This window comes from Strix aluco, chromosome 2, assembly GCF_031877795.1.
Source record: "Strix aluco isolate bStrAlu1 chromosome 2, bStrAlu1.hap1, whole genome shotgun sequence".
NCBI lineage: Eukaryota > Metazoa > Chordata > Aves > Strigiformes > Strigidae > Strix > Strix aluco.
In genome coordinates, this window is record NC_133932.1 from 119,032,531 (window position 1) to 119,041,913 (window position 9,383).

The 9,383-nt window shown below is 42.0% G+C and overlaps 1 long non-coding RNA gene across 2 annotated transcripts in view; it reads left to right on the forward strand.

Annotated features, from left to right (window-relative positions):
- LOC141920290 (uncharacterized) overlaps window positions 1-7,025 on the forward strand; it is a 39,268-nt gene extending 32,243 nt beyond the window's left edge. The window contains exons 3-4 of one of the 2 annotated variants that reach the window (XR_012622285.1): window positions 4,708-4,817; window positions 5,993-7,025. This is a non-coding gene — a long non-coding RNA (uncharacterized LOC141920290). Of the gene's footprint in view, window positions 1-4,707; window positions 4,818-5,979 lie in introns of both variants that reach the window. The other variant, XR_012622286.1, reaches the window with a different exon arrangement.
- The last annotated feature ends 2,358 nt before the right edge of the window (window positions 7,026-9,383 follow it).

Sequence of the window (9,383 nt, forward strand, 5' to 3'; positions counted from 1 at the left end):
AGGCAGCAGTAGGGTCCTCTAGGGTTCACTGCTGAGACAGGTTTTATCCTGCATTTTCATCTGCAGCTTAGCAAAAGAAATGTGCAGTGAAATGTCCAAGTTTGCAGATGATATGAAATTTTTTGAGTGAAATTAAAAGTTGATGGTGAAAAATTCTAGAAAGACCTCACAAAATTTGGTTAACTAAAAGGTGTCAGAAAAGCTTTGGTATACACAAATTTGAGGTATCATACCTAAGGAGAAACAATTCAAACATGCACGTACAATGCTGGACTTGGAAATGGTACTTACAAGGTGGGCAAGAGAACTTGAAGTACTCATAGGCAGTTCTCCAAAATCATTGGCTCAGTGTTTAATGCACCCAAAAAAGCTCAACAAATGTTATTCCGATCTACAAAAAAGATGTGAGGGAAGACCCAGGGGACTACAGGCCTGTTAGCCAGACCTCAGTTCCTGGAAAAATTATGGAGGAGATTATACGGTGTACTACTTTTAAAGAATAATGCAATCATTGGGCACAGTCAACATGGATTCACAAAGGGAAAATCCTGTTTAATTTGATACCCTTTTATGATAAGGTCACCTGCCTAGTGGATGAAGGCAAGGTGGTGGATGTAGTTTTTCTGGATTTTAGTAAGGCTTTTGATACTGTCCCTCATGACACCCTTCTGGACAAGTTGTCCAACTGTGGGATGAGTGGGTTTATGGTGCGCTGGGTGAAGAGCTGGCTGAAGGGCAGAGCTCAAAGGGTTGTAGTGAATGGGGCTACATCTGGCTGGTGACCAGTCAGCAGTGGTGTTCCTCAGGGCTCAATTCTAGAGGCCAGTCTGTTCAATACATTTAGCAATGATCTGGATGCAGGAGTTGAATACACCATTAGCAAGTTCGCTGATGATACCAAACTGGGAGGTGCTGTTGACTCTTGTGAAGGACAAGTTGCCTTGCAGAGGGATCTAGGTAGATTGGAACATTGGGCTATGATTAATGGGATGAAATTTAACAAGTTGAAATGTTGTATTCTGCACCTAGGATGGAGTAAAGCTGGGCACAAATATAAATTGGGAGAGGGGTGGCTGGAGAGCAGCCCTGCAGAAAGGGATTTAGGGGTGCTGGTTGACAGCAGGGTCAATAGGAATCAGAAGTGTGCCCTGGCAGCCAAGAGGGCAAATCACATCCTGGGGTGCATCAAGCACAGTATGACCAGATGGCCAAAAGAGGTGATTATCCAACAGTATTCAGTGTTGGTGTGGCCTCACCTTGAGTACTGTGAGCAGTTCTGGGCCCCACAATTTAAAAAGGATGTGAAGGTCTTTGCATGTATCCAGAGGAGGGCAACAAAGCTGGTGAAAGGGCTGGAAGGCATGTCCTGTGAGGAGTGGCTAAGGACTTTGGGCTTGTCTAGTTTGGAGAAAAGGAGGCTGAGGGGTGACCTCATTGCTCTCTACAGCTTCCTGAGGAGGGGAAGTGGAGAGGAAGGTGCTGATCTCTTCTCTCTGGTATCCAGTGATAGGATGCATGGCAACGGTTCAAAACTGCACCAGGGGAGGTTTAGATGTGACATTGGGAAGCAATTCTTTACCAAGAGGGTAGTCAAACACTGGAACAGGCTTCATAGAGAGGTGGTTGATGCCCCAAGCCTGTCGGTGTTTAAGAGGCATTTGGAAAATGCCCTTAATAATATGCTTTAACTTGGTCAGCCCTGAATTAGTCAGGCAGTTAGATTGAATGATCATTGCTGGTCCCTTCCAACCGAATATATCTATTCTATTCTATTCTATTCTATTCTATTCTATTCTATTCTATTCTATTCTATTCTATTCTATTCTATTCTATTCTATTCTATTCTATTCTATTCTATTCTATTCTATTCTATTCTATTCTATTCTATTCTATTTCTATTCTATTCTAAATTGGAACAGTAGTAATACTCTCAAAGCACTACTACTAATACTCTCAAAGCACTACTAATGTAATGGCACTATATACAATTTGGCACTATGTACATTTTACCACAATAGAAAACCTTTGTGAACCACATTGTGAAAAACATCTGCAGTTCTGGTCTCTGCATCTGAAGAAGGACATGATGGAGTTAGAAAAAGTGCAGGGAAGGGCAAACAAAATTGTCAAGAGAGCGAGAAAGACCAAAAGATTAGGACTGTTCAGTTTGGAGAAGATAGCTGTGAGGAGATTACCATCAGGGTACAGTATCATAAAGGCAGCAGATAAGAATAAATTATTAGTCAGATGCCATAAGTACTTGGGGGGCTCATTGAAACTAGTAGGAAATTGTCTTAAAACAGATCTTGGTTTAGATTTTAAATATCAAGTTTTTTCAAAACAGAAATTACTTCTTTACAAGTGAGTAGAGATTTTTTTGACTTTGTTGCCCCAGGAGGTTGTGGAGCAACTCAACCAGAGCAGATTCAAATAGGAGTTAGGCAGATTCATAGATTACAGGTCCTAAACAAGTACTAAAGAGAGAAGACAGGTATGTACCCTCTGACATCCCTCATCTAGATTAGGGATTGGTAGCAGATGATGGGGAAATAGGATGGGAAAGACCACAGAAAGTGGCCAGATTTCTGTGCTCTTGAAATAGCTTCTCCTATTGCCATTGTTGTGACCAGGTACTGTTCTTACCCATGACCCTGTATAAAATACAGGTATTTTTATTTATTAAGATTTATTCTCATTATAAAACTTGTAACAATATTTATCATCCCTAGAAAAAGGCAGAGTCTGAAAAAGAAATTCTGCATGTTAAAAATATCCATGTTCCTAATCTCACCCAGGAGCTGAGGACTATGTGGGGGAGAGTTTATTTTTCAGTGAAAGGAGGCATGCCAATCACATATAAATTAGCATAAGCAAAGAAGGGGGAAACTTGGGGCAAATCTAACTATTCCTCAGGTACTAGTCTAAGACCTGAAGCCCACGATGAAAACAACATGCAGACTGCATGCTGGCATCATAACACAGCTGTAATTACAGCTGTCACACAGCCAGTGGAACAAAATATCCTTCAGTATTTTGTATTTCTCTACCAGGACTTTGTTCTGACAAGAAAATGAAACCCAACCAAAGAGGAGGTTTGGCTTTGTCCCACCCATGTCCCTTCCTTCCCTGGTTTGGCTTCATCTCTGCTGCATCCTGTGGAGCCTGTGTCCTCCTCTGTCCTAGTACTCCTCCGTCCCAGGCACCCCTTGGGGCAGAGCACTTCCAGGCAGCTCGTGGGAGTACCTGTGAAGATCAGGCTTGTGACTGGAAAGTGTTTTGTCCAAGTGTAAGCCAGAGAAATTGTTCTTGACACCTGGACCTCTGCTGAGGGCTGTGAGCTGGCAGCTCCTGCATTAGCCACCTGTCTGACCCACTCTCTCTCCATTCATCCTATCCACCTCAATGGACACTCTTCAAGGCATAGTTTGTCTTCATCTGTACAAATCCCAAAGCCAACCTGGCACATACCTCCCACAAACTTGCCTGCTATGTGTTTTAAATTTTGTGGTTGGTACTTGCTTCTGCCATTAGATATGTTTGAAAATCTTGCCTTAAAACACATTTTGCAGTTAAAGATTTTTTCCTTTTGTTGTTCCCACAGGATTTCTCCCATCCCAGGTGTTCTCTGATTTCTACTGGAAGAGGGATTAACGCTTGGACTAATCGCTAGATGGTGTCACTTGATGTAATGGTGTTGAGAACCACATGTTATTTGCACACACTTATGCACTTTCAAGGCTGTATGTGTAGCATTAATGTATGAAAGTTGTTCATATAGACATTTTCCAGTCTTCCCGACTCAGCATGGACAGTGTCATTCAGCTCTGCTGGAAACCTCTAACTATTGGTATTAAATGATTTTCATACAGAGAAAAATGCAGGCACTAGTGACTTGATCAGAGTTCTTCCACAGCGTCTGTGTGTATGTTTCTGTCTGTGAGGCTGTTCATTGCTGTACATATATATTTGCTGGGCAAAATAGGGTCATCAGGATTTACAGCAGATAAACACGTGCCTTAGAATATGCTGATTTTATTTATATGTTGTCGTTTCATTTTTTTTTTCTTTCATATCTTGATCTGAGGCTTATTAAATTGGTATTAGAAAACACTACATGGCAAACATTATCTTTATGGCTCTGTGTCCAAGATGCTTTAATGATGAAGAAGGAGAAAGAAAATGGAATGAAGGCATTCTTTAAAATGATCTGTTTAGTTGCTATAAACCTCCATACGCTGTTGGGAGACCTGGTAAAAATCCCTAGAAAACCACTAGGAACTCAGAAAATGTTGGAATGTGTTTGCCCTCATAGGATACACCCCTCTTGTCTAGAAAACTCCTAAAGTCTTGACAGAACTGAAAATAGAGCTTGACAGTTCCTATTTTGGAGGTTGAGAGAGCTGGGAATGGTTTGTTAGGTTAGAAAGTGCATCAACAGCATTAATGCAGAGCCTGGCTTATCTTCACAGCAACAGAGGCCATTTTTGTAAAATCACACTATCAGCACCAGCATACAGGCAAATTAGAGGAGTTTCAAATATTCTGGGGAAAAAAATCACCTTTAATTCATGTTCAGAAGGAGTTGCTCCACTGCTGATGTAAAAGATGGAGTTCACTGTCTTTGGGATGGAAATTGTGATGAAGGGCTTTGCAGAACCATGTCTTCTTCTTCACAAGAGTTTTATGAGAGCCTGCTGATTCTTGCAGATGCTCCAAAAATGCTAACTGAAGAAGATCTGCACTCTGCTTGGCTCTGTATCATCTCTGAGCAACTTGTGGGAACTATGGCTCAGAGGACCATGATGAGTCCCTAATGGGTAAGACTCTCTTCTTAAATATATGGAGTCAGACTGTGTCTGGGTTGCTGAGATGCTTGTGACAAATGTGTAGAGCTGATCTTGCCAGGGCACTGAACACTCTGAAGGGAGTCAGCAATGTATTTAAGCACAGAACTGTTTCCTTTGACAAAATTATTCAAGTTTTTAAACCCACAATTAGATCCCTTTATGGACTGAGCCAATGTACCCTACTTTGGCCATCCCCCCTCTCCAAAGATCTTCCAAGAACTATCAGTGCCCCTAAAAAGCATGGTGTTTTTGCTGGATCAGCATATATGGGGGGAGATATTGTAAGTATGGGGGCAGGATCTGGGGGATCAGGGCAGGGGGATGAGCGGGACGTGAATTCTGGGTCCTCCTAAGCTTGAGAGGGGAATGAATTGAGAGCTCTTCTTAAGAGACATCAAGTTGCTGGGCAGTAATCACCTTGGTGGGGCACCCTCCACTGCCAGGAGCCCATGAGAAATTAGCTTGTCATTAGGGCACCTGGCAGAGGGGCAGGTCCAAGGGTCATAGACCAGGTTTTTCTGATCACTTTTTACAGCCTATGTACCTTGCTTGAGGAGAAGTTACCAAAGTGCTATCCTGGATCTCATCCTTCATCCTCCTGCATGTCCAGGATGAGAAGTACAAGTCATCTGAATAGCTTTCATAGGTCCTTTTCTGAGACTAGTAGTAGGAGCAATTCTCATGGTACACTGAAGCCTATCCATTGGGACATTTCCCCTTCATCATGAAAGTGCTAATTAACCCTAGCTGGGATAATTGCACCTCTCAGAGCAGCATGTCCTCAGTGTCAGGTACGTGCCAAGCTGGGGGAGGATCAGCCTCCACCAGCTTCCCTGACATCTTCCAGTGGTAGGAGTTGGATGCTGCCCAAGCAGGCCTTTCCCAGCCCTACATCCCCTCCTCTGACAAGGAGGGGAATGCCATATCCCCTTTCAGGGTTGTGTCAACCTCCCCAAACTGCCATACATCTCAACTGAACTCCTTTTAATCTGTTGTCCTAAAAGTTTAATAAAGGTAATGACAGTTGTCTGCCCCAGGCCATCCCTGTAAGTCAGCAAAGAGTGCTCTGATCTTGTAAATTGTGCTGTAAATTGCCTACATATCTCAGATTTTGTTAGTTTATTTGTTTCAGTTTTCCTTTGCAGCTCTCAGCTGGTGCCGGACAAGGGAGACCGGATCAGACCAGACCGACCACGGATTTGAGCCAGCATGGCAAATCTGGAATAATTTATCTTTTTTTTTTTAATTTTTTTTTCAGTACAGCAGCAGCAAGTTTGCTTTTGAGCCAGCACCTCACAGTCCCTTGTGACTATCACAGATATAAAAATCATGTGATGTTGCTTGGTAACACTCAAATGTAAGTACTGTACATGTCCCAGGGACTGCACTGTATTTAATCAAAAGTAACAAATACTATATAAACACACCAAATTCAGGGGCATCTGCTATTAATTCAACAGAGCAAGGGTAACAGTGCTGCTCATAAATTTGAAACTCTCTACATATTAAATAGGAATTGCTGACAACATAGCACTTACCATGCAATCTGTAAAAGCGGAGAAAAATATGATTCACTGGCCATTGATAAATCAAAGAAATTAAACCTATGGAGTAAACCCAAGACACAGTGAAGGCAGTCTGTCAGAATCAAACAAAAGAGCATCCAAATTAACCCAGGCAAGATCCAGACTCAGGCTATAGCCACAGATCAAAACATTCCTCTGCATATAAACATCCTGCCATGGGGGCTGATCAACATCTCACATTAGTAATACTATACTCCCTGAGAAGGGCTTTCAAGGCACACATCAGCACAAAAGATGTGAAGTTCAAATCCAACAATAAGAAAACAATTAGAAACAGACATCTCCTACTCAAGGACTCCACCAAGAATGGCAAGCTTTTTTATTAACACAATAATCCCTGCAGTGGCAAAGGAGAGAGCTCAGAGAAGTCAGAGAAGAGACAAAATAGTCTGCAAAAATTACAATAATATACTAGTGGACCATATTCTATACATGCATAGCAAGAAACAAACTTCTACTTCAGGCGCTCAAGAGCACCTTTTCTCTACCCAGGTTTGCTTCAGCTCCTAGATTTTTGCTGCAGCTGTTAGAGAAAACATGCCATAGTTACTGTGATGTCACTAATCACAAAGTGTTAAAATAAATATTACTTTTAAATTAAAAATAAAACTGTGCAATGGCTATGCTGCTGGATCATGTTCTTCGGTCTTCCTTCTTTCTATTTTCTGACAGCTGCTCCATCAAGTAAAGGGCTTTACCTGCATCATCCCAGAATTGCTCCTGTTACTGCTGTTGCTGCAGTTACTTCAGGCCACTCTGGAATTAATTTGATTTTTCAGCATTTACTCTTCTCATGTTTTTTTTTGTTTCCTTGGCAAATGTATTCCTGGTGAATTGACACTGAAGAGCAACCAAAGATAGATGTTTGCTTTAGAGGTTTCCTGTGCAGGAGTACAGTCCAGGAAGAGACACGAGACCACTGAAGATGGCTTAACCACAGGTGAGACCTTCCTCACCGGGAGGCCCCCAGAGAGTGGTTGCAGTGGGACACATTTGCCCCATCTTAACAGCAGCCCTGGGATCCCCCCTGCTAGTGCTTTTGGTGAAATGCAGCATTCACAGCACTTCTTTTAGATAGGGAAGGCAATTACATGGGAAGGTTTATTCGTGAATGATCAATCATCCCTAAAAGTTCTGTGTCTTTGCTATCAACACTTTGATGTGCTGTGTCATAAAAATGTTGGAGAACATTGACTAAGATCCAATAGCAGAATTTTACTGTTCAAAACTATTTCTTCAGAAATACTAAACAAGAGGAAACCAAGCTAGAGGAGGAGGTATTCATACCAGAGAGGTGAATCCCTGCAGCATTTTTCCTGCATGAATACTGTCTGTGGTTGATGGCCAGGGTTACCTGCCACTCTCCTCGCCTGTGCTCAACAGCCTGAGAAGAAAGGAAAGAATGGGTGTGGGAGGACCATGCTGCCTTTCATTTCACACCATAAGCTTTTTCTTAATTTCATTTGAGAAAACATAAATCTCCCTGGAGTGGGTTGTCAGCGTGAGCTGGTTTGGGGAGGGGGTTATAGAGAGATTGCCTTGGGGTAAAATCAACCTCCCCTTCCTGATTTGCTCCAATCTTTGGCAGCTCCTAGGAACGTAAACCAAGTAATTTTGTAACTGTGCCTTAATAAAAACAAGTTATAGAGAAAAAAAAAGAACAAGTTTTAAAAGTGGATAGGAGTCGTGATGAGTTCCAGACCCGGTCCTGAGCGGCAGGTGGTTAACGGGAACCTTCCGAGGAGCCATGCTCAGAAAGGTGCCCCAGGGACAGTCTTTGCAGTCATATCTGTTAGCAATAATTTCTCCAGCAATTCTCTGAGGTTGTGAAATAAATATAAGCTCCGATAAAATAGATGATGCTTGTATTTAATGATGACTGTGCTCAGAAAGAGCTTGCAGTGTTGTCAAGAGGGCCATAAGGTGAACAAAGAAAGTGAAATGTAACCTGAAGAACATGATGCAGCTATGAAGCTACATTTGGATCGATTAAATGGATGAAGAGAGGAAAAAAATCAATGCAGGTCCTCCACTCTGGGATTTGACTGTGAATGTGTTACTCTTAAATCCTCCAAAGACATGTGCCAAGCAAATTCCCATAAGAGCATTTCCATCTTTCACTGACTGCCCTCAAAATGAAGCCCATTCAATGAACTCAATCACAAGGCAAGATTTTTGCAGTGGCCCTAGGTCCAAGAAAATCAGCTTGCTGTAACTTCCAAGTACAAAGCACAGATATCAGCTCTTGCTGCAGGTCCTGGGTTCATTCCCAGAGTTACTTGAGATTCTGGTTTCTGCACAGAGGTTGGGTGCTTCACCTGCTCTTCTGCAAAATAGTAATCTATGAAAGAAACAGTGAATTTGGGACACTGTGAATAAAGTGTGCTTATATAACAGTTTTAACCAGCATGATCCCCTTATGACACGACTGTTTAGACACAGTCTGATCTGCTAAAGGTTGTCTCTGTTAAGAGGAGAAAATGATCCTACCATAAGATTTTAATGTTGAACCATTCTGTTTACTTACTGAGATTAATGAAGCTCTGTTTCTCCAAACATAGAGAAATCAAATAGCAATTAGCCATTTCTTTGCTCTGAGTTTCAAGCCTCTGTCAGTCAACCCTCAGCCCTAGATGTCTCCCATTTAGCTTGTTCTGGAACCTATAACCTTCCACCATTTTTTCACATTTCCTTTGGGAAAAGTAGCCAGTGACATTTCTTCATTAACATGTCATTTTGGTTTAGAGAGTTGTGCTACAGAAGCCACTGTTATTTCAGCTATATGAGTTCATAATGGAGCGTAACTGTTCCTTGATGGTATCATGAGTGGATGTCAGCAGTTTGTACCCCATCCATAACACTGATTCACTAGAAATGGCTGAAATAAATATAATGAATTAGCCATAAACTTTGTCAGTCACTAACCCCGAAGAAGCACTGTAACAATCAC